At 47.0% G+C, this 25095-nt stretch overlaps 1 protein-coding gene across 1 annotated transcript in view; it reads left to right on the top strand.

Annotated features, from left to right (window-relative positions):
* The window catches only part of LOC147726376 (A disintegrin and metalloproteinase with thrombospondin motifs 12-like), a 428493-nt gene that overhangs the window by 271944 nt on the left and 131454 nt on the right, over positions 1–25095 (top strand). The window lies entirely within an intron of this gene.

Genomic DNA, 25095 nt, shown 5'->3' with positions numbered 1-25095 from the left:
AATATCTGACCAGTGGCGTAGTACTAACGGTCCACGGACTTGGAGGTGCAATATTTGCCTTGCTACGAGTGCCTTCAAACCACGCTACGCCCCTGTATAATATGAATTTCAAAGAACTCAGAAGTACATTGGCCAATGACTGTATTTCCAATAGATTTGAAGCTGGGTGTGCATTCTTATGCAAACCTCGTCACCTTATGGGCGATTGTGCCTGTGTCCTTTACTCTGTCTCTGATGTGAACATATGTTGTTGCTGTGTTTCCTGGTTGGTCTCCTGCTGCTGTTGCTCACACCTAAAACTGGTCTTTCTTTGGCCTTGGACAAAGAGGGTGTGTAATGGAGTTGTCACCTGTGTCAGGGCTTTTGAGTAATAATGCATGCTGCATGCCATACAGGCCTAATTGTATATCAACTAGAATTGCATTTTATCTTACAGAATGTGTATTATAGGCATAGTGCCTGGAAAAGCGAACCGTTTGACTGGTAATGCCAACAAACGTGTGCTCAAAGGCCATGATTTCGTGTAGATACACAGGGGCATTTTACAAGTCTCTTGCGCCACTTTTGCGTCACTTTCCCCATGTTAAAAATGACGTAAAACTGAGGCAAGGGGCTTATAAATCTGCCCCACAATGTTTTCTGACGCCATTCATACTATCAAAACAGGGAAGGAAAACTTTTCACTTCTCTGGTGCACGTGTTGTGATTGCAGCTGTAGCGGAAGATTACCTTGTGAAGATCCATCTTTGAGGGAAGAAAGGATACTTCTGTAAAGGAGTACATTTTGCAAATGTTTGTAGGAAAGCAGGAGCGAGAATTAGTGACCCCTTCTCCATAAGACATCATTAGTAATAAAGATATGTAAGGTACCGGTGTTGTGGCAGGGTGAGACAAACATGGACCGGTTGCTGAGTGGAGATGCTGAGGGACTCAATTCTGATTGCTATTCAGATGACCGCATAACATATGCGAAGAAGCTATCCTTGGTTTGACATAATCTAGGCTCAGTAGATTATATGGATGACTAACAATATATAGCAGGACCGGGCTGGGAACCCAAAGCAGCCCTGGTAATTTTTGTCAGATCCACCCACCTCCCCCTTGGTGGGGGACAGTGGGCGGTGTCAGCGTGAAACACTACTGCTAAACAAAACCGGCCCCCAGCACTGCTGCTTTTTTTCCTGGTAATCGCTGCAAAACTGACCCGTAGTAACAAAACTGGCCCGACCCTACAATATGGCCCTTTGTGTAAATTTGGTATATGCTTTGTTTGCTGCGAGCAATGCTGAAGGATGTAAGGAAAAGTATGGTGAAAAGTACAGGGAAAAGATTAAGGCCCGAACATTGTTTAATAAATCGATTTGACATTCCTTTAAATTTAGGAAGATGAGGTGGATAGGATAATAAAAGAGCATATATGGCAGTATCACGCAACAATATTGCAGAGTGAAACCAAGAGAAAAAAAGAATCTATGTATCTGATAATTGCACTAAGGAAGAGATTGATTGAAACATTCAGGGCAGTGAAAAAAGCAATACCAGTACTACCCAGGGTCGAAAAGGAATGGGTTGATTACATACCCTACATATATAAACCTAATGAAATGATTCAGGAGAGGTGACTTGCGGCCAGACCAAATGGTAAGCAAAAATCAAAGCTTTTCTGAAACAGAGAATGCAACTGAAATGTTGTCCTTTCATCCAAAAGTCAACTGGAAGTGTTTATAAGATCTAATCATTCTTCTTCCTCTTATGGCCCTTGTGGAGTTTCAGCAAATGTTGTGAAGCTTCAACCAGAATTTTGTGTATCTTTGTTTTAACCACCTACCTTCAGAGCCATGAAATATAATGCTCTTCCAGACTCCTGGAAAAAAGAGCATGATAAATCCTATTTTTGAAAAAAGTGACACGGCTCACTCAGGACAGTATTGGATAATTAAACTGATTAACATTTTACGCAAAATGTTTGCTAGTCATTTATTCGTTAGTGTGGAGGGGTGGCTGGAAAAACAATCCATACAATCAAAACATCACTCAGAAGTAGTCATTCAACGATAGATGCCGGTTGAGTGTTGAATCTGATTGTGGAAAAATATCCAATAGAAGGTTGATTATATAGATCTAATTGCAGGATTCAATCTAACTGATATTAAAATCCTCTGAGATGAGATGCTGGCTTGGGGCGCTCTAATACCTTCATTAAGAATAAGAATGACATTGTAAATGAACAACAGATCCAACTGGGAGAGTCCAGTTCACTATCTCAAATGATCATTACATCCTTTACATTCATACGGGGGTCTGCTTTAGTACCATTGGTAATTCCATTTTTATCACTGTTGTACCCAAAGCTTTAGAATGCTGCAAGATGCTTCCCACTGAAATTACACCAGGAGGTGATACAAAGTCTGCACTATGCCCATAATAAAATATTGTTTGATCCCACCTCTGTTGGTTTGCAATAGGCCTCAGATATCGTGAGTCAATATTGTAAATTACAAAATGTAAGCATCAGTTTAGGAAAGATGAAAGTAATGCTGGTCAGATGAATTACAAGAGGAGTCTGGATTGAATTCCATTAGAGATATTATTGAGATGTTAATATTTGGGAGTAACATTTTCACATAACATTTCATTTCCACTAATGGCTATGGCTATTGGGCGAATCAGAATGGTAGCAGGGGCATTAAGAAAGATAGACTTTGCTACAGGTGGTGATGCTATATCACCATTTTTAGGGTTGGCTTATAATACATATTATTTAACATATCATATTCATATACTAAGTGTGAGTTTTATGTTCAGGTTCACCATAGTGATTTTCAAATTATAATTAACCAAAGTTAAAGTGTGTTCATGTTACATTTGCCATAGTTAATACATTTTCTACACCTTTGCTCGGGATGGCCGGACCACACAGTTTCACCCTATGCAAGATATCTCCTGAAGGCTGTGCAGCTGTCAATTTCCTTTGTATGATGCCTGGAAAGAAAAGCGAAGCCACCTTATCGAGATATGCTGGGTGTTGATTGGCCCCCACCTCTTGGAATCTTTGGGCAGTTGTTCTTCATTCTTGGATGCAAAATACTTTTCCACTTTCCTTACTTAGGAGCAGATGCTGCTTTCCACACTCTTGAGATTTGTTATTTGCCTTTGCTCTTGCTCATAGAGCTTACCTCTTGAGCAAACCCTTTCTCATATACTTGATTGAACCTTCATTTGGTTCTGCCTTTTCGCTTACTGACACCTGCTGCTTAAACTTCCATCAATCTCATTTGAATCCTTAAGTTAGTTTTAGGGAAATTCCCCCCTGGCTGCAGACTAACTACAGGGAGCCTTTAGTCCTTTGTGTTGAGGCAAGGCACAGCCTATTCAAGAATAAGTCGGGCTAGTTTCAGATTTGCCTTTCCATCCTGCCAGTGAGGGCCCGTTCAGGCACACCTAAGCTTTCTATTGTGTGTGCCTGTCTAAGAGATTGTACTAAGCCCAATTGTCAACTACACCCAGCCATGTGACCCCGAGACAGGCAGCAGACACTAAGGGCCTGATTACATTTCTGGCAATGGGACGGCCATGGGACCGCTGCTGCCACCAGGGAACCACCGTTCCCTGGAGGTGGCGCAGAAGTTCAGAGGCTGCAATATGCTTGGCCCCGTGGTCCCACCAAGCATATTATGAGTTTCCTCTCTGCTAGGGTTTTCATGGCGGTTCCTACACCATGAAAACCCTGGCAGAGAGGAAACAAAGGCCCTGTGTATAAAGTGCTCTGGATTCCTATTTCATAGAGGTGTTAAATCAAGATGGAATTTGAAACAGTATCAAACACTGCTGACAGGTCGAGAAGAAACGGAATAGCTGTATTACCACCATCCAGGGATAAGCTAAGTGAGTCTACTACTACTAGAAGAGTGGTTTCATTACAATGGGGATATCAAAAGCTATATTGAGAAGCATCCAGCAGATGATTACTCTCCAAGTAAAGCTGTTTGTTAACATAAGGCTCAAGAACCTAGACTATCAAAGGAAGGAGATGGATAGTATGATAATTTACTGGTTCCTTAGCATCAGCATGACGTTTTTATTGGATGGGTGTAACACAGGCATCTTTCCATTCCAGAGGCAGCTAAGGACAAGGATAAGTTGCACAAAAATGTTACCGGTGGGTGCAAGATGGGTAAAAACGGTAGCTATAATAAGTGGGGGGCACAGGTCAGAAGGAAAGCCAGATTTATTTTTTGCTATCAAATCCAGCAGTTAGGTTTGCACAATAGGCTCAAATCTCTCAAATACTGCAGATGTGTAAAACACTAATACCTATTTGTCCCTCTTTTGCATCTTGCCTTATTGGGTAATAAGGCCTACATTATGGGTGACTTTTAGATAAAAAGGTAAGCTTAGACCTGGCAAAATGTTGAGTTTGACAGGTCAAAATGGCATCTTAAAACTGCACACCCACGGTGCAGTGGCAGGCGGGTAAACATGTTTTAGAGGGGCCTGCATTGGGTAGCACAATAAGTGTTGCAGCCACCTAGTAGGATTTTATTTATTGGCTCTGGGTACAGGCAGGACCATATGCCAGAGACTTCTAAGTAAGTTAAATGTGCCAATTAGGTGTATTCCAATCTTACTATGAGAACATAAGCACTGTACCTCAGTTTTGCAGGGTAAAGTACACAGAGACCTATGGCCAACAAAAACGGGTTCAGCAACAAAAGGCACAAATCTGTTGGAATACCATGCAAAAGATGGTCATTTTCAAAATGTATGCTATTTTTGCCAGTTTAGTGATCCAGGTGAACTACACAGACAAATCCTGTTTGGGACATTGGACCTTAGTTTTTGGATAGGCCTGGTTAAGTGCAGGAAGCACTCTTTCAAAATATGCCAGGTGTTCCTCCCCCCCAAAAATTAAATAATCTCATATATTGATTCACATATGTCAAACAATAATTATATGTGCAAATGTGGAATTAAAATAACACCTGATAGGACTGTTTGTCACATAAAATAGGGATGATTCACAAAACCCATTTAGTAGTACGGTAACAGAATAGTTCTCTTTGACATGTTAAGTTATGTAAAAAGTATATGTAGAGCGCACATTCACAAATCGATTAAATAAATAAATAAATAATAAAAAATTCCTTATCGTCGTTTGTCAAAATCCCCCCACCCAGCCCCACCTCCCCACTGCTATTACCTGCATTGGCTGCTGCTGAGTTTAAGGAGGGCACAGTGCTTTTGATTTGTACTCCTTGAATATGAATATTCTCTGAATACTTCTATCGTATTTAGTTAGAAACAGGGTTTCTGGTTTTGTTAGGGGATGCACCTAAACCAGGCAGAACCCACCACTCTAGTCAGGGCAAGGGAGTTACACACTGAAGATAACCCCTGCTCACCCCCTTGGGAGCTTGGCAGAGCAGTCAGGCTTATCCCAGCGGCAATGTGTAAAGTGTTTGCACAATACACTCACACAACAGTGACACACTAGGCATACCACAAAAGAGACTCCACACAAGGTTATATAAAAACATCCTTTATATTATTCAAAAACAGATTAGACTACAATCACATATATTACTGTGTCATTAGGCACTTGTCATGGCGTCACAGTGGTTTCACAAATCATTCAGCTAATTGAGCAATTGTCATAACATCATCAGCAGTACACTATAGTAAATATCTGTAGAGTGCACACATGATAAAAATATCCTTACTGGACATGTAACACCACATATATCCATATCAGAGCATAAACTGTATGACACATGAATCATAAGCAGGCCATGAGTTAGAACAACAGCAAGAGCGGCACCCGCGCTCCTACGACAAGGAAAACATAACTGTCTTTCCCCATGTAGACTCCTGGGTTACCTGCCAGGCTATACAGTCAAATGCGGTAATTCAGGAGTGTTCCTTCCTCCTCGGGGATCTCCAATACTACTCCTCTTTCCCATTAAGGAGTGGGGGCCTATGTCGAGGTTTGCCCTTTCTGCCCCAAGCAGTGAGGGGCAACTGCCCATGACACGGGCGCATCCAACAATAACAAGGGAGAGGGGCCCCGGCCACTACTTCTGGCCAACGGGGCCATCCGTGCCCCCTCTCCCAGTATGGCTGCAATCTTCAGGCTTCCCCCCAGCAGGAGGCAAACAATTGCCCAATGCAGCCACCGCAACGATATGGTGCCGCTGCCAATCAATGCAGTGAAGGTTGATTCCAGACCGCACTTCTCTGGCCAAGACACCAAGTGAAACGGGGTCACTCACCCACCAACCTTGGGCTGCACCAGTTCCAAGATATAACCAGAGGGGGGAGAGAGAGAGTCAGTGGATTCAGTCTCCCTTGGCAATGCGATTAAACAAAGTGGAATCCACTCAGGAAGTGGTGGTGGTCCCTAAAAGTGATGGGGGACACACGGTGTTGTTTAAATGCCCCTCACACACCAACAGGCCCCTTGGTGTCATGCTTCATCATCGGGGCCTTCGCACCCCTCTACGGGATGCGGCGTGCTACGACTCACGACTACGTAGGAGCACTAAGTAGTGAACTATGTGAGGGAGTGTGTTCTAAAGGGAAGTGTGAGTGAAGTGAGGTGAAAAAGTGGGTAACTAAAAAATACCTGGCACGTAGGAAAAAAATATACTTTATTATGTCCTCGGCTGGTATTATTAAAAAGGTGCAGAGTGGGGTTGTAGGTATACGTATTAGGGTATTACAACCGCTTCAGAGTGTCAACATGTTTCGGAGCGCAGAGGCTCCTTCTTCAGGACAAGGCTAAGCACGTATCCTCACCTTACTCACATGAAATGTAAAAGTGTTAAATAAAAATTACAAAATGTGTAATGTACCTAACAATGTTATTGTATAGGTGAGTTCAGTTGCGCCCAATAGGCGTTGAAGAGAACCTGTGAAGAAAAGACACAATAAACACAATGGTCTAAGGTTCAAGGGCTAAGGAAAAATGGTTCACTTAGTACATGAGGGTAAATGGTAGAACCCAAAAATGAGGTTCAGAAAACCCTGTGAAAGAAGACATTCAAAATATCGAAAACATTAAAAAAGGACATACACAGCAACATACTGACATACAACCACAATGTAAAGGTTCTCCCTGGTGGGAGGGAGAGGGTGACAGGTTGAAGGCTTACTTATTGTTCTCAGTCAGATAACCTCATGAGCCTATGCGTGGTATTGGGGGTGTGGAAAATTAATACGGTTTGGTAAACATTATCTGCGCCATCTTGCCTTTTCCCCCGATGCCACACTTTTTGTCGTGCACACCCGCCATTTTAGGTACCTTAGTCAGAACCACCCTCTGCACGCCACTGACCCCCCAGCACGGCTCTTCGCCCTCACAAGCACCCCCCCACGCACTGGTCACCCCCGCTCTCTCATGCATGGGTCATAAACCCCTCTTCAGCGCAGCTCTGCCTCAGAATCCCATCCTGTTCCCAGCGCGACACCTCCCTTCATTCCTTTCATGGTCCCAGGTCCTTTGATACAAACCCCCTTTTTCTGTGTGCCCGTTTGTCTTCCTCGTTCCCAGGCCTCCACCTGGCCCTGCGGATACTGTTTATTGCCCCCCCCGTACAGTAGGAAGCTTCCCCCATTAAAGGACCCTCGAATTGATCAAAGTTCCCACCCTATGAGATCCGATCAACCCCACGCATTCCGTGAATCGGCGGAATGTCCAGCTGCGCGATAATCATCACCTGTTGTGACCGGGGTGGGGACTTCGACTGTAAATGTGTGTGGGAACGGGCCTGAAGGGGAGATTCCGAGGATGTCCTTTCATACTTCAAAGCATTGCAAGAAAGTGTTACATGCAATAAAGATCATAAACTTGTGTATAAGAGGCCAGGCCTCAGAGATGCGGTTAGAGCACCTCGTGACGATACTTGCTGTCCGAACTGATGTGTTCTCCTCCGGAGAGAATAAACCCTTGTTTCCTGCCTTCCAGTCTCCAGCGCCTGCCTCTTCATTGATTAATATTTTGTGGGTTAAAGAGGCAACACCGCCGGGCAACACTTAAGGATCTTTGTTTATTGGTTGCTTCCCACCTTTTTACAATTGGCGTCCCAAACGTGGGGCCCATCAGCGACTCGTGGATCCAGTGGGAGAGGTCCTGACGACAGAGTGAACAACTGCAACGATCGGGAGTGCACCTGTCCGATAGACCCTCGTCGGACAGCCGATCATCCGAACTTCACTGGTTCCGAACAGACCTCTCTCGAGTGATCTACGGTCCTGACTGGGAACCATCAGGAGTGCCGCGAGGAATACGAAGAATAGAGGACGATCGGGCGCTGGATTCGGAAGACAAGAAACTGTCCATGCGGTCCGGGTAAGGTCGTGTAAACACGACGAATTGCGAAATGATTGTTTGATTGTTTGGAAAATACTAGTATTACTCTTTGTTGATTTGTTTGGAGATTCGCTGTCTGCAAACAGAGAAACAACAGGCTCTCTCTTTGCAAGCAGTGAAGGATAGGTAACGCAGCCGTCGTGCCTATCTTTCTCCCCCACTGATTGATTGTTTGAACCCGAACTACGGTTCGTGGATTGTTCTCTGGAGATTTCCCTCTCCCACACTGATTAATTGTTTGAACCCGAACTACTGTTCGCGGATTGTTTTCTGGAGATTCTCTGTCTGCAAACAGGAAAGAACAGGTTCCCTCTTTGCAGATAGTGAAAGGGTAGGTAACGCAGACCTTTGCGGGCCTACTTATTCTCCCCACTGATTGTTTGATTGACCGAACATTGACTGTTCGATATTGGTTCATGAGGTATTCATTGCCTGCAAACAACGTAGAATAAAAATATTCTGTCTAGTCTTTGCACGCAGTGATAAGATAGGTAGTGCTGACTTTTGTCCCCATTGTGATCCGTCATGCCTATCTTCTCCTCACTGGTTGGTAGCTGGTTCAACCCGGATCGTTTATTATAGGTGGACCATCTAGCTCCGCTGGAAGGCACCCCTAATAAAGACATGTTCACGAAGTATGGATTAGTTACCATAGCCTATAGTAAGCTGTGGCACAAGTATACCAAAGAAAATCAAGAGAAACAGTGGCCACTGATAGGATCCTTCGACCTTGATAAAATAGAAACGTTAGAAATAGCCCTTTGTAGTAGTAAGACAACGCCTATTATGCTCGACAGTCTCGGTATGTGGCGCAAAGAAGCAATGCAACGAAAGAAAAGAGACGAAGTCAGAGTAGGTAAAGAAACGCGACAGACAACCTTCCAAGCATCTGGTAGGCCAAAGGAAGGGATAGCGGCGACACGGTTCCAAGGAGTAAACACAGGAAGGGAACGGTGTAAAAAGATATACCGACAGGACAACCCCAAGACACAACGACCCGAAAGTAATCTCCCGACACTGCGCGCAGGACGAACAGACTTAGGGCAAAACCAATGTGCTTTTTGTAAATATTCCGGGCACTGGAAAGCCCAATGCCCGACTCTACTGAACACAGGTAAGAGCAGAGGGCCGACAGAAATAATAGGCCGGCAGAAAGGGAAAAGGCGTGAGACAAAGATGAATCAGACTGACACGGACAGGCCGGATAGAACCACCACGTTTGATTACGCCCGATGGCACAGGTTTCGCCAGACAGATTTCAGCGACATGGTTGAGTTCTCATAGGTCGAACAACGCTAAGACGGGAAACCCAGGCAAGCTCTAGGTTACCCGGTGACGAGCCCCGTACTACCGCTACTGTTCCCGAACACAAAAGCCACCCTTTCGGATAACATACAGGAACAACACACAGAGTAGTTTCGGACAGATTAGTATACATTCCATCAATGAACTCAAACTTCGAGTGCAATGGGACTGATTACTCTCTGTTGCCCCCCCACTCTGTGGACAAAAGCAATTACAGGCCTGCATAGACAATCCCCCCGTTCAGGAAAACTGTTCTTGTAGACACCCCACCCCACATTACCCAGGCATGCCTGTCCCGCCTCCTACCACGCCCAATAGACAAAAAAAAAAATACCTACCCCCACTCCGGAAGTTCCCGAAATGCAGCAGGTCACCGGTCACGCCCATCCGGAAGGTGAAACACACAGCACGTGTGGGGCGGGGTCCTGCTGACAGCCATCGATCGAAGAGGTCGCCGGTGGGATGTCCAGGAGGCACCACGGACCCGGCATGTAATGGCCTTTCCATCCTCTTCTTCCTGGGGCGGCGTCCCCCGGGCCACGAGTAGGGAGGGGGCGGATGCAGATGACCCCCTCCCTCGTATCTCCTGGTCCGGCCATCACAAATACCTCCGCTGAAGAATTGGTGCAGGGTGGGCTGGGAGAGGGAGGCGGCGCGAACGAGCCTCCCTCACCTCCCCAGGTGGAGGTTTCCCAGCCCCGGCCCGGCGCCGAAATCCTCCAGCCGGGCGACGAACATACTTGCGCAGCACAGGACATAGAATGGCCAGCAACCATACTTGCGCAGCACAGGACATAGAATGGCCAGCAACCATACTTGCAGAGCACGAGACATATGATGGCCCTCAAGTGTACTTGTGGAGCACGGGATGTGGGGTGGCCATCATGTATACCCGCGAAAAGGCACGGCGTGGGGTGCACTGGGAGAGGGAGGCGGCGCGAACGAGCCTCCCTCGCCTCCCTAGGTGGAGGCACCACAGCTGCACCCTAGCGCCCCGAGCCGAATGTCCTGCTCCTACGGCACGGTGTTCCATTTTTCGCCCCAAGAAGTCTCATCCACTCTTGCAGACACGACGAAGGGCGGCTGCTGCGGAGTCTCAAAATGGCGTCTGGGCCCCCTGGAAGTCGGGTCTAGGCCGCCAGAGTAACTTTGACCAGTAATGTAACTCGGACGCTTGCCCACCTGGGCACGAGCCCCCACCTCCAACAGCATCCCCACAGCCTTGAAGATTCTACAAAAGCCCCAGGAGCCCTCGGCCCCTACAGGCTTCCGGTGGGGAACAACTGCCTTGATCGCTAACAAAATGACCACGACGTAGCCACAAGATGGTGGTGCTCTCGTGTCAGCGCCAACTTCAGTCTGAACCATCCAGAAACATTGTGGGCTAACAAATTCGACCAAGTTCCGGCTGAACCTCAACGTGACCCGGTAGGGGAGATTTTGCCTTCCTCCCCTTTTGATTGACGGTCCACATTGCTTGCCCCTCTCTGTTAGCACAAGTCTTTTTAAACTGCCGAAAGGGACTCTGGTCCAATCGCCGGTTGTTGGAAACATTTTGTCCCTGATGCTACTTCCGGACTAACCCGGCCTCACCCAAAATGGCGCCGGTGTCCATAGGAACTCACGAACACCTCGTGGTGTTTTTTAGCTAATAAGACTTGATGTTCTGAGATATGTATATGATCCTTTGTACACTTGACGAAAAAGGGGGAGGGTTCACTTGGCGAACATGTAAAAGGATCCCGGTAAAATGTTGGTTTCAATGTACGATTTATTATGATATTATTGTAACTGATACATAACGTCGCTTATGACACACGCCCACGGTATGCATCTAGGAAATTTGATTGCAACTAGTCTGACTACGCTTCCAATTATGAAATGAATGCCCCCTGATCCCTCAACTATTGATAGACGTTTTTAGTTTCCTGCAAATAACTAAATAAACCCTTTTAAAATGTTTTTAATGCTGCAAAATAGCCCCCCCCCCCCTACTGTACGCGCTTCAGCCATCGCCGTGTCCGGCCAAATACGATTGCACTCTCATATTTACATGCTGATCAAATTGTGCAAATAAAGGTTTTTCAAACTATGAACAGGTATCGCATACTTTTGTAAATATGGGATCAACGGGAGGGTTTTTCTGTGCGCCCTGTTTTGTTCTCTTTTTAAGGTTATTAGAAAATGGTTGCTCAGCCCCGGATTGATGATCGAATCTAAGGCACGATACGCTGCCTCCAAATGTGCGACTGGCTCAGGAACAAACGCACGGAGAAGGACCTCGACTTCTGGGAACGGGTAAAGTGAAGCGGTGTAAATGATAAAATGTTATAAGGGTATGGTACTCAACGGTACTAGGGAACAGGGTTGGCTGAAGAGCTGATATGCCTTAGGACATCACAGCATTGGGAATGATTTAAGGATCCCGATAGCTAGATACATCTACAGACTAGATACCTCGCACTAAGCGCCTCTGATTTTTAACGTTTCCCTACACATGGGCTATAATGCCACACTCGAACCGTCTCCCTCATGAACAATCTATCGCTCGCCATCCTTACCACACTGCCCGCCCCCTGGCTTCAGAAACCAAGACCCCAGGGATTATATCCCGAGGACATAAGACGAGTATGTGGTAAGTAAAGGACTTTCGTGCCCGTACATTTGATATGCTCGAATGTTGTCCCCCCTCCCTTCCCCTCTTTTTCTTCCTCTACAGGTTACATTGGAATCACGACTGAGGCATAGTGAAGATCTGAAGCCACGCTATGTCTGGTACATGAAGCGGACTAACGCTGCAAGGTGGCACCTAAAGACACCCACAAACTACTCTTGTAACGAAAGAGCCAATAGTTGTATGATATGATGAGACGCGATCACCCCTAACCCGTGTTGCGTGAATGAGCACATGTCACGTATGTCTGAAACTATGAGAAAATGTTTTCTATGCGACTGAAGCATTGACTTAACTAGGCAAAGGACCGAGAGTGCGAGAAGTGCGACACAATGGTGCCTTTTACTGAATGCATGTCCCTTTGTACCCGGCCTAATGCTCGTCCGTCCCAAACTGCATGCTTTCTAAATTCTAACACAGACCCGTAATGTCTCATGTTGTGTAATGCGCTGAATAGCCTATCTTAGTACACGGCCACTCTCCATGTCGCACGTGTACTGTTTAGCCTATTGTTGCACATCTCTCTCTCTCTCTCTCTCTCTCTCTCTCTCTCTCTCTCTCTCTCTCTCTCTCTCTCTCTCTCTCTCTCTCTCTCTTCTCTCTCTCTCTCTCTCTCTCTCTCTCTCTCCTCCACACTCTCACTCTTCCTGACGACTGGCACCTAATTGGCGAACCACCATCCCTGGTGCACCACCCAATTGGCTCCAAATACCCCAAGTATTTGCACAAATTTGTCTTAAATAAAATCACATTGATACCATGTTACTACCTCTCCTTTCTGCTAAATATTGATGAAACCTAGATTGGCCAAAAAGGAAAGGACAGGTAAGACGACTGAGGTTCCCTAATCTGACCCGTAATAAGGGAACTACATGTCAGTGGCTTCTATGATAAAAATGCCTCCGGTAACACGACCTTCCCCGTCCCGAATTGTCTCAATGCCCAAACAGTAAAAGTGATCGAAGCATCCCCGTCTTCCCAGAACGCCCCCAGTTTTGTAACAGCTGCCCCGGACGAGAGTTTGAAAAATGTCCCTCACCCCCGGTTGTAAGAGATGGGTCGACTTACAACTGACACAGGCCAGCCGTTGTTCCTAGAAATGATTTGTTGATGAACAAGCTACAAAGTTTAGAATTCGAGAAATGTCCTTGACGCTTACCAACTGAACTGTAGCCTTCTGCTAGATAACGCCCTTATGACACAAAGCAAGACGATAGTCCCTCACCCCAGTTTGCTATGTTCCTAGTTGTTTTCCATAAGACCCCGGCCACCCCAAGGATGAGTTGAGTAGTTATCGCAAGCCCCCCCTCCCCCCGTTTTTAATGAAGTAGCCAGGTTGTAAGAGACTATGTAGAAATTAAAATGATGTTTGCGAAGTTAAGATTAGATCAAAATGAAGAAATTGTTTCAGTAAACCCTGCTGAAAGTAAAATGTTTAGCTGAAAGATAGGATGCATTGATATAATGGAAAATTGTTTAGCCTATGTTCATTCCTCAGAAAGATACCTATCAGACCATGGTGATAGCACGTTGCACCTTTTCGTAAAATACAAAGCCCTGAAGAACGGTATAGCTTTGTAAGACTCGTACTAGAAAAGTGGGTCTCTGCCAGAAGAACTGACGTGACTGTAATAAACAAATGCAATGAATAGGTATCAGACCTCGTACCACGACAATGAATGTAATACCAACAAATGCCAAAGAAATAGTTACGATGGAAAGTTGTAGGGAATCCAGCAAACCTATCATCAATTATCTATACGTTGGTTGTAAACCTCAATGTAACGGATGTTTCCCCAGTTGCTTGGAGTTGGGAGAGAAATAGACTTATGTGATTACCTTCCTCTGCCAGTTCTCTAAAGACTGTCTTTTCAAACTCATTTAAGGGTACCACTGTCGGAGGAGAGAGAGACCGGATGTGGGAGCACGCGGCCTGACTGCAGATCGTTGAACATCTGCGACATTGGCCAAGGCGGGACCGCAACAGTAAGGAGTCGCAGGACGAGGCACTGTTTCCGACAAAATGAAAGGAAAGGGCTGACCTGATGCCCCTGCTCGATGATCAACATGTGCCGAAAAGTCCCCGCCCTCTGAGCCCGGTCATGGGCCCACCTACCTGAAATTTTCCGTCCCCCTGGTCTGTTCCTGATCTGGCCCTGCTCCATCCCCTCATCCTCCGACCTACCATAAGGACTACTCACACACCCCCTTCTTCCACCTGAACTCTTTGACAATCGACTCGAAAAAGAAAAACTGCAGTCAGATAGAATAGGGTTTTGTTGCAAAATAAAATGAAACTTCGGTGCCCTGTCTAAGGTACCCATGAAAGAATAGTTAGGACACAGGGCGAAAAAGGACCTTTTTGACCGGAAAAACGAGGAAAAGGTCATGCCCTGCAACGCAGGACCTGGAATAGAGCTGGACGCATAGCTCCACCGCCGGTGCTCAACAGTGCCAACAGAAGACGACAAAGAATGCTGAGAACTCACTAATAATGGTCCACGACAATAAGACACTGGAAAAAGCAACACCCCTCCTCTTCGAACAATGACACCCCTGATTATCGTTTTTACTACGTCTCATTTCTCTCCCAGCCACCATTGTATTGATTATGCTCCAACCAAGTACGAAATGAACTTACATATGTAATAACCTATCAGTTCATATTCCAAATGACTATAAGCATCTATGAAATGTACCCAACGCTCTCACTACAGAATCATTTTTGTCCGATATTGCATTACTATGACTTTCCTGCAACGAGCTCAACGATGGGCCCGCCTCCTAAGATGAAAGATTTTAAATGTAATGTTTATGCACAGCTCCTTCGCCTGGGTTCCTACTTCTTTACTTATGACTGCCACAGTAGACATGGTTAGGAAATAGGCCAGCAAGATGTCTTGGGAATGTTAAAGGGAGGACTGTGGAAAATTAATACGGTTTGGTAAACATTATCTGCGCCATCTTGCCTTTTCCCCCGATGCCACACTTTTTGTCGTGCACACCCGCCATTTTAGGTACCTTGGTCAGAACCACCCTCTGCACGCCACTGACCCCCCAGCACGGCTCTTCGCCCTCACAAGCACCCCCCCACGCACTGGTCACCCCCGCTCTCTCATGCATGGGTCATAAACCCCTCTTCAGCGCAGCTCTGCCTCGGAATCCCATCCTGTTCGCAGCGCGACACCTCCCTTCATTCCTTTCATGGTCCCAGGTCCTTTGATACAAACCCCCTTTTCCTGTGTGCCCGTTTGTCTTCCTCGTTCCCAGGCCTCCACCTGGCCCTGCGGATACTGTTTATTGCCCCCCCGTACAGTAGGAAGCTTCCCCCATTAAAGGACCCTCGAATTGATCAAAGCCCCCACCCTATGAGATCCGATCAACCCCACGCATTCCGTGAATCGGCGGAATGTCCAGCTGCGCGATAATCATCACCTGTTGTGACCGGGGTGGGGACTTCGACTGTAAATGTGTGTGGGAACGGGCCTGAAGGGGAGATTCCGAGGATGTCCTTTCATACTTCAAAGCATTGCAAGAATGTGTTACATGCAATAAAGATCATAAACTTGTGTATAAGAGGCCAGGCCTCAGAGATGCGATTAGAGCACCTCGTGACGATACTTGCTGTCCGAACTGATGTGTTCTCCTCCGGAGAGAATAAACCCTTGTTTCCTGCCTTCCAGTCTCCAGCGCCTGCCTCTTCATTGATTAATATTTTGTGGGTTAAAGAGGCGACACCGCCGGGCAACACTTAAGGATCTTTGTTTATTGGTTGCTTCCCACCTTTTTACAGGGGGATCCTTCCATACTGCTCAGTAAAGCAACCTAAAGGGTATTTAATAGTGGGTTTTAGTTTGTTTAAAGCACAAGCTATTTAAAGCACCAAGGTAGTACTAGTTGTTCTAACCCTACTCACGGTTACTGCATAGCTAGTCGCCTGCCTTCCCCTCAACGCCGCTCCGATGAAGTGAGTGGTTCGTTGTGGCAGTACCCTATTTATACTCTTCAGTTTACTAATTAGTGAGGAAGATTGAATAATGGGAATTGTAAACTTGCCCAAATAAGGAGTTTTTTAGGCCTCGGGATCCGGTATTGCGCCACCGACTGGGTGTGGTGCCGGTGAGAGCCGCGCATGCGTGTGTGGAACAGTAACGAAAGTGTTACCGCGCATGCGCGAGGCAGGTTGTAGATGCGCCTGCGCAATGCTCCTACACTGATCGCTCGCGCAAATACAGAATGTGAACGCGCATGCGCGATGCCATTCCGCTGATTCCAGGCGCTGGTGCCTCCAGTTTAGAAGACATTCAGTACATGGGCAATATGGCGGGCAAACTTAAAATACATACGGAGAGTGTGGTTTATACTGAGTCCTGTTTGGGGGCTCAGACCTGATAAATAAATAAATGAATAAACCTACTACTTTCTAGGATAGTTCAAAAAAGCGATGTTATCAAGGATGAATAGGTGGGGGTTCAGGATCCCAATGATAACATTGACAAAAAGCAGTCAGTAGGCTTAACAGAGGCCAAATAGCCAGGCCCAGTTCTTATAACGCAGACGATGAGTGTTTTTAAGAGATTTGCATGGTGTTATTCATCGTAAAAGGTTCCATGGAATTGAGTCATTGAGGCCGGTGGTGTCAGTCCCAAGGCGGAACACCCACCGTTGCTCTTTTTCCAAGAGTCCTACCTCTGAAGATAACTGTTCGATCACCGTCCACTGCAGCTCATTGATACAGTGTTGGTGTTCAAGAAAGTGGGCTGATATTTTTGTTGTTAACTTCTTGCACCTGATATTACTTTTGTGCTCGTTAATTCTTATTTTCACTGGTCTTGTTGTCATTCCCACGTACTCTTTTCCGCATGGACATGTGATCAAATACACAACATTCTTGCTGTTGCAATTGGTAAATGTACGTTGTTCCCAGTTTGTGCCATTGGAAAAGGTAAGAGTTTGGCTTTTTTTTGGTAAGATGACAGCTGTTGCAGTTACCACATGGATGGTGGCCCTGTATCCCTTGTAGTCTTGTCTGTGTTTCTCTGACTGGTGGGGGTCTTGTATGGACAAGCATGTCTTTTAAGTTCCTACCCCGTTTGTGTGCAAACAGTGGTTTTTCCAGTGACAGAGTGCCACTTGTAAGTATGCGCCAATGTTTGTTGACCAGTTTCGCAACCTGGTTTGTTACTGGGCTGTATGTGGTAACACAGACTGTTCTACCTGCTTGGTTGTCTTTTTGTGGGTTATCTTCCAAGAGGTCCTCTCGGTTGTTGTTCCTGGCTCTCTTCATAGCTTTTTGGATCACCTGGTCAGGGTATTTTCTTTGTCTCAGTTTCTTGCTGAGATCCTTCGCCTGATTTTTATATTTTGCAATATCACTGCAGTTCCGACGTAGGCTGAGGATCTGCCCGTACGGTAGGTTCTCCCTCAGGTGACGTGGGTGAAAACTGTCAAACCTGAGGAGACAGTTCCTGGCCGTGGGTTTAAAATGGGTCTCTGTTTTCAAGAAACCTGCCTCGTGATAAATGTTCAGGTCCAGGAAAACCATGGTACTGTTTGACATTTGGTGGGTGAATTTAAGGAACGCGTTCTGGTCGTTTAGCCAGTGCATGAACTCAGAGATCGAATTCTCATCCCCTTCCCATATCACCAAGATGTCGTCGATATATCTTCGCCATGTATGGATCCTGCCCCTGAAGGGGTTGTTGGGGTGGAGGATCTTGGAAGATTCCAGGTGATGGACATAGAGACCCGCTAGACTAGGGGCAAGCGTGCTTCCCATGCTGGTCCCATGGCTCTGCCAAAACAAAGTGCCCTCATACTCAAAAAAGTTTTTTGTGAGCGCTAGTGAGATACACTCCATCACTACATTGCGAGGAGTGTGGTATCTCCAATTGGTGGAATGGAGTACTTCCTCAATAATTTGTAGTGTCTCATCATGGGGAAGGCTCGTGTAGAGGCTCTCTACGTCAAGGCTTAGAAGCATTTGTGAGTTTGGGTCAAAAGTCTGGTTCTGTAGAAGTTGTAGTACCGCTTTCGTATCTCTCAGATATGTGTTGTGGCCTGCACAAGAGGTCTCAGAAAGGCGTCGGCAAATTTAGACAATGGTTCCAGAATTGATGAGATGCCGGACACAATCGGGCGTCCTGGTGGGCTCTCAAGGTTCTTATGCACTTTTGGTATAGTGTAGAAATATGGAATGCGGTTATTTTTCTGAACCAAGAATTCCGATTCTTTTTTAGTTAGCCAGTCATGCGCGAGGGCCTCCTCAATCATCCCACCAATTTGTACTCGTAAGGGCTCCGTTGGGTCTTCAACTAAGACCTGGTAGTTTCTACTGTCCGAGAGGAGTCTTCAACACTCTCTGTCATAGGCTGTGGTGGTTTGAATAACCACCGCTCCACCCTTGTCTGCAGGTTTTATGGTAAGGTTTTTATTAAGTCTCAATTCCCTTATTGCCTCATTCTCCAATTTGCTCATATTTTGAAACACCCTGTGATTAGTTTCCAAATTCTTAAGTTCCTGCATGACAGCTTTCTCAAAAGCCAACACCTCCACTGGAAGTTGGTTGTCCAGTGGTGTGAAGGTCGACCTAGGTTTCAACCATGTGTCTGAGTTCTCCAAAGAGGGTTCCTTATCTTTGAAGAAGGCCCTCAATTTAAAAGTTCTTAAAAAATCCTGCATTTCCTTATGCAGTAGGAAAATGTCAGGTTTGTTGGTAGGGACGTATCCCAAGCCTTTGTTGAGTACCCTTTGTTGCAACTCAGTGAGAGGCCAAGGGGTTATGTTGATTACTAGGTCCCCCTCTTGCTCGTAGAAGCTTGATTCGCCGTCATGCTCCTCGTCAGGACCCTCGGGTCTGTTTCCTCTGTGGGTTGCCAGTTGACATTGTTGCCATTCTTGTTCCTCCCTCTGCGGGGTCCCTGGCCCCAGGATAAAAAAGGCTGAGCATCCTTGAAAACCTCGCCCGCCAGAGAGGCTGGCGAGGTTTTCAAGGACCTCAATTCAATCCCTACCAGAACCCTTTCCAGTTTCCGCAGTACCATTTTGTCCCTCCACAAATGGGACAAATGTACCCCCAGTGGGTTCCGGAACAAACCAACACACCCCAGAATGCTCAGGTGCAAGAAGTTAACAACAAAAATGTCAGCCCACTTTCTTAATTTTTGGAAGACCTTTATTTAGAAAAGGGTGCACACAGCTATTCAGCCAAACATCCCTGAGGCATGGCAGCAAAATTAGAGCATCAAACTGTTTTGGCACACCCAGGAGAGATGCTCAGGATAGGAGAGGTCAATATTCTTTTAAAGTAAAACAGGACATTCACGGTAAATATTTAGTACTGTTCCATATAATAACGAAAAGAAGAGAGAGAAAAGTAAACAGGAGGGGGCCGGCTACAGGATCTAAAGTAGATACAATCACCGGGTGGGCAGGGAAGCAAGTCCAACTGCAGAGACACCCACATTTTAAAGCGAACAATATAAGCAAACATACATTTTCGAAGACTCTCGACTAACGCCCCACCCGATGATACCAATGACAGGAGAGGCTAAGCGGCCACAGTCCCAGCCCCTCCCCAAAGTCCGAACAGTAACCCGATACACTGACCCCCCTACCCAGGGAGAGAGGAGAAAGAAAGTCCAGTCAAATTAAAAAGAGAAAAAGGCCATAGAAACAAGGAACGGAAAAACAAAAATACCCCACCCCCTATTCCCCACCCTGCACACCTGCAGATGGCTACGGCCTACCCCCCTAGCAGCGTGCCTATCGCCCAGCGACCAAAAACCCGAAATATAGTAGAAAAGAGATTTATCAAGGAAGGAAACACAGAGAAGGAAAGAAAAGAAAAATTAAGAGAAGAGGAGAAGCACACATTCCCGGTCACACTGCCCCCCTCCTGCGACGTACAGTCCTCGTCATTAAAAAAAAAGCAACAAAGCAAAATAGGTGCGGTAGAACCCAGGAAAGACGTCCTACCGCCCCGCCCCCAATACAAGAAAATGGCGGGTCCCGGGTCCCTCACAGACCCCTAGCATCCGAGTCGAACACCAGTCTCACCCTTGACCTCTACGAGTGTTCACCATGAGTTCCGCACACCGCATCCGCCTATTCACAGGATAAAGCAAAAGTCCAGCCAGTCCACAAATCTGTGCGGCGAGTCCAACGGATATCCACTGTCCACCACAATCCTCAGCCGCCATGACACTCGCCGTGGTACTACCAGATCCCGACCGTCCCATACTCCACCACACTGCGCAGCTCACACGATCGATAGATGTTCGCTGTTTCCGTCGGGTCACAGTTTCAAAGAAGTCAATGGGGGACGAGCTTGTGAACATGACCCCAGGCGGACTCTTCAACGTAGGCGGGCGGTACACCATGGCGGCGAATTCAGCCGCACACTGCGGTACAAACAGTGCTGTCCATGTTTTGGCACTAGGTGGTCCTCGAGTCGTAGATTCCGGGATCAGAGTCGGGGAAACAGCTCGCTTAGGGGGGACCAGACAGATCAGAGTCATTGTACGATCGGGCAGTTTCGGTGGCATCCGCGATCGGCTTATGTGAAAGAGCAACCATGTAGGAGCACAGACCCTGAATGGCGGCCATCACGGTTCGCAATGGTGGCTCTTCTCCACCCCGCACTGTCGCGAACTGATCGACTCCAGACATCAGTGCACCCTTCGGGTCACTCGATTCCCCCAGGGACCGAAGTGCGAGGAAGGCAGGCGGGGGCAGGAGGCACACAGTCCAGCAGCGATAGGGCCTCTCGAACGGGGGCCCCACCCCGGCGGGAAGGGAACGCCGAGAAGGGGACCCCCGGCCACTCAGCCACTCACAGGATCATTACACCTCTGCAATGTGTGTAGAACCGCGGGCTCGCCACCAGTACAAGGGCAGGTTGCTCTCCACTTCTATCGACCGGGTCGTGTCTGGATCCCCCAGCCGCCGTTGTTGCACTGCAGCCCAGCAGGGTCAGTGCTCGAGGTCCCTGCTCTCGGTCAGCGTTAGGCCAAGAACTTCCACTCGATGTAACTCCGGCAATCCGGGTCGTAAGTTTCCCAGGACCACACCGCCAGTATCAGCAACGGGTCACCCTCACGGGGGCGAGGCGAAAAAGCAGGATTTGTAGCAGGATATTCAAGCGGCAGGAGGAGGTCGACGGAGCCGAGAGCTTATGCGGCCATCTTCGTTCGTCGCTAGGCTCCTCCCCCCACTTTCTTGAACACCAACACTGTATCAATGAGCTGCAGTGGACGGTGATCGAACAGTTATCTTCAGAGGTAGGACTCTTGGAAAAAGAGCAACGGTGGGTGTTCCGCCTTTTGACTGACACCACCGGCCTCAATGACTCAATTCCATGGAACCTTTTACGATGAATAACACCATGCAAATCTCTTAAAAACACTCATCGTCTGCGTTATAAGAACTGGGCCTGGCTATTTGGCCTCTGTTAAGCCTACTGACTGCTTTTTGTCAATGTTATCATTGGGATCCTGAACCCCCACCTATTCATCCTTGATAACATCGCTTTTTTGAACTATCCTAGAAAGTAGTAGGTTTATTCATTTATTTATTTATCAGGTCTGAGCCCCCAAACAGGACTCAGTATAAACCACACTCTCCGTATGTATTTTAAGTTTGCCCGCAATATTGCCCATGTACTGAATGTCTTCTAAACTGGAGGCAACAGCGCCTGGAATCAGCGGAATGGCATCGCGCATGCACGTTCACATTCTGTTTTCGCGCGAGTGATCAGTGTAGGAGCATCGCGCAGGCGCATCTACAACCTGCCTCGCGCATGCATGGTAACACTTTCGTTACTGTTCCACACACGCATGCGCGGCTCTCACCGGCACCACAAAAAAGTCGGTGGCGCAATACCGGATCCCGAGGCCTAAAAAACTCCTTATTTGGGCAAGTTTCCGATTCCCATTATTCAATCTTCCTCACTAATTAGTAAACTGAAGAGTATAAATAGGGTACTGCCACAACGAACCACTCACTTCATCGGAGCGGCGTTGAGGGGAAGGCAGGCGACTAGCTATGCAGTAACCGTGAGTAGGGTTAGAACAACTAGTACTACCTTGGTGCTTTAAATAGCTTGTGCTTTAAACAAACTAAAACCCACTATTAAATACCCTTTAGGTTGCTTTACTGAGCAGTATGGAAGGATCCCCCAAATACCACGCATGGGCTCATGAGGTTATCTGACTGAGAACAATAAGTAAGCCTTCAACCTGTCACCCTCTCCCTCCCACCAGGGAGAACCTTTACATTGAGGTTGTATGTCAGTATGTTGCTGTGTATGTCCTTTTTTAATGTTTTCGATATTTTGAATGTCTTCTTTCACAGGGTTTTCTGAACCTCATTTTTGGGTTCTACCATTTACCCTCATGTACTAAGTGAACCATTTTTCCTTAGCCCTTGAACCTTAGACCATTGTGTTTATTGTGTCTTTTCTTCACAGGTTCTCTTCAACGCCTATTGGGCGCAACTAAACTCGCCTATACAATAACATTGTTAGGTACATTACACATTTTGTAATTTTTATTTAACACTTTTACATTTCATGTGAGTAAGGTGAGGATATGTGCTTATCCTTGTCCTGAAGAAGGAGCCTCTGCGCTCCGAAACATGTTGACACTCTGAAGCGGTTGTAATACCCTAATACGTATACCTACAACCCCACTCTGCACCTTTTTAATAATACCAGCCGAGGACATAATAAAGTATATTTTTTTCCTACGTGCCAGGTATTTTTTAGTTTCCCACTTTTTCACCTCTTTTCACTCACACTTCCCTTTAGAACACACTCCCTCACATAGTTCACTACTTAGTGCTCCTACGTAGTCGTGAGTCATAGCACGCTGCATCCCGTAGAGGGGTGCGGAGGCCCCGATGATGAAGCATGACACCAAGGGGCCTGTTGGTGTGTGAGGGGCATTTAAACAACACCGTCTGCACCAGTTCCTTCAGTGCAGTGGGACACGGAGCAAAGTCTCCGTCAGCTTCACTCTCCTCCGCACAACCTTCTGCGGAAGGGGGCCCGCCCCTCTATGACATGGGTGATACCAGGCAACACCAGAACCCCGGACCGGTGATTCCTCTTCCGTTGTGGGCACTGCTGCAGCAGGAGTCTGCGAGGCTCTGGCTTCGTTGCGGTGCTGGTGCCGCAGGTGGGGGCCCAGCTCCGAGACAGGAACTCATAATGCACAGGCCATTCATGCCTCAGGCCCCATTCTGTTCCAGAGGCACAGGGACGTTTACCAGCCAAAAGTTGCATCGCTTCCTTTCCAGGCCCTGAAAGTGATGAGGGAATCACCCTCCAGCGCTCCACTCATGCTGTCAAAGAAAACAAATCACATGATGGAAAGCACAGCATGCACCAAGTTCTGCTTTAAATTACCCAGGGCAAGCCACACAGCGCTAGGAAATCCCTGGGGGTGCCAACAACTGGACACAGGCAGGCCAGCACAAGGGTCCAGGCAACAACAGTGGCAGTCCTTCTCTCCACCCAACAGGCAGCAGGGCAGGCACCCTGAGTAATCAAGTCCAATGGTGGTCCCTCCTGGCCAGGTGCAGCAATCCTTGGTTCTATGTCCCATGCAGTGTCTTCTTCTCATCATGGGGTCACAGCCCCTTTACTTACACTGCCAATGTCTTTGTTCTGAGGAGCACTTCAAACACTATAGTGAGGTGCACAACACCCCCATTCACATTTACAGCCCAGGTACCAGAAACACCACAGGGGGGATGTAGCCAGCATTATAGAAGGCAGGCACAGCCCAATTCAGGTGCAGGTGCAACTCCTCCTACCACTCCAAATGCAGACCAGGCCTGTTCAGGTGCAAGGGAACACCTCCCGCAATTCTAATTCAGCCAAGGTCTATTCAGCCTCGCGCTGAGTCACCCAGGAAAAGGCAGGACACACCATAACCCCCCTTGTGACTGGCTGGAGTGAGTGCACATACCGTCTCTCCTGTCAGTCAAAACCAGATGCTCAATGCACATCCAGGCAGGGCACTAAGACACATAAGGACACAGAAATGGCATTACTAAAATAGTAATAATAAATCTGCTTTCACCAATAAGCAGGATTTCTCACGACCATTTCAAACATATCAAACATGGTCACTTTCCCCTCTCAGTCAGAAATAACCAAAGAAGCACATATCAGGGAATTCCCAATGCAAACCTATGAGAGGGCAACCTCTCAGTAGTGAGAAACCAAATAGGCTGTTTGTCACTACCTGGAATTGCCACACAGTTAAGGCACATGTCCTACCTTTCACCTAAAGGGCACCCTGCCCATAGGGCTAGCTAGGGCCTACCTTATGGGTGCCTTATATGTAGTAAAAGGACATGGCAACCACTTGCCGTGCCATATCACTGCGGCAGTAAACTGTGCATATAGGCCCTGCAGTGGCAGAGGTCTGAGACATGTTGGTGGCGCAAACCCACTGGTAGCATTTAAGTTACAGGCCCTGGGTATATGGGATACCACGGTACAAGGGACTTACTGGTAAAATAAATATGCCAAACAGGTGTAGACCAATCTTACCAAGTGTGCAAGAGAGAGCACATGCACTTTAGCACTGATCAGCAGTGATAAAGTGCCCAGAGTCATAAAACCATCAACAAGTGGTCAAATAAAATACAGTTGGAAGGCAAAAAGTTCTGGGATGACCCTGCAAAAAGGGCCAAGTCCAACATATTTCCATTATAAATATTTTCATTCACTATGGCC

The sequence above is a fragment of the Lissotriton vulgaris genome, chromosome 3_1, assembly GCF_964263255.1.
Source record: "Lissotriton vulgaris chromosome 3_1, aLisVul1.2, whole genome shotgun sequence".
NCBI lineage: Eukaryota > Metazoa > Chordata > Amphibia > Caudata > Salamandridae > Lissotriton > Lissotriton vulgaris.
The sequence above is the reverse complement of the archived record's forward strand: the minus strand, read 5'-3'. Positions and strand labels throughout refer to the sequence as shown.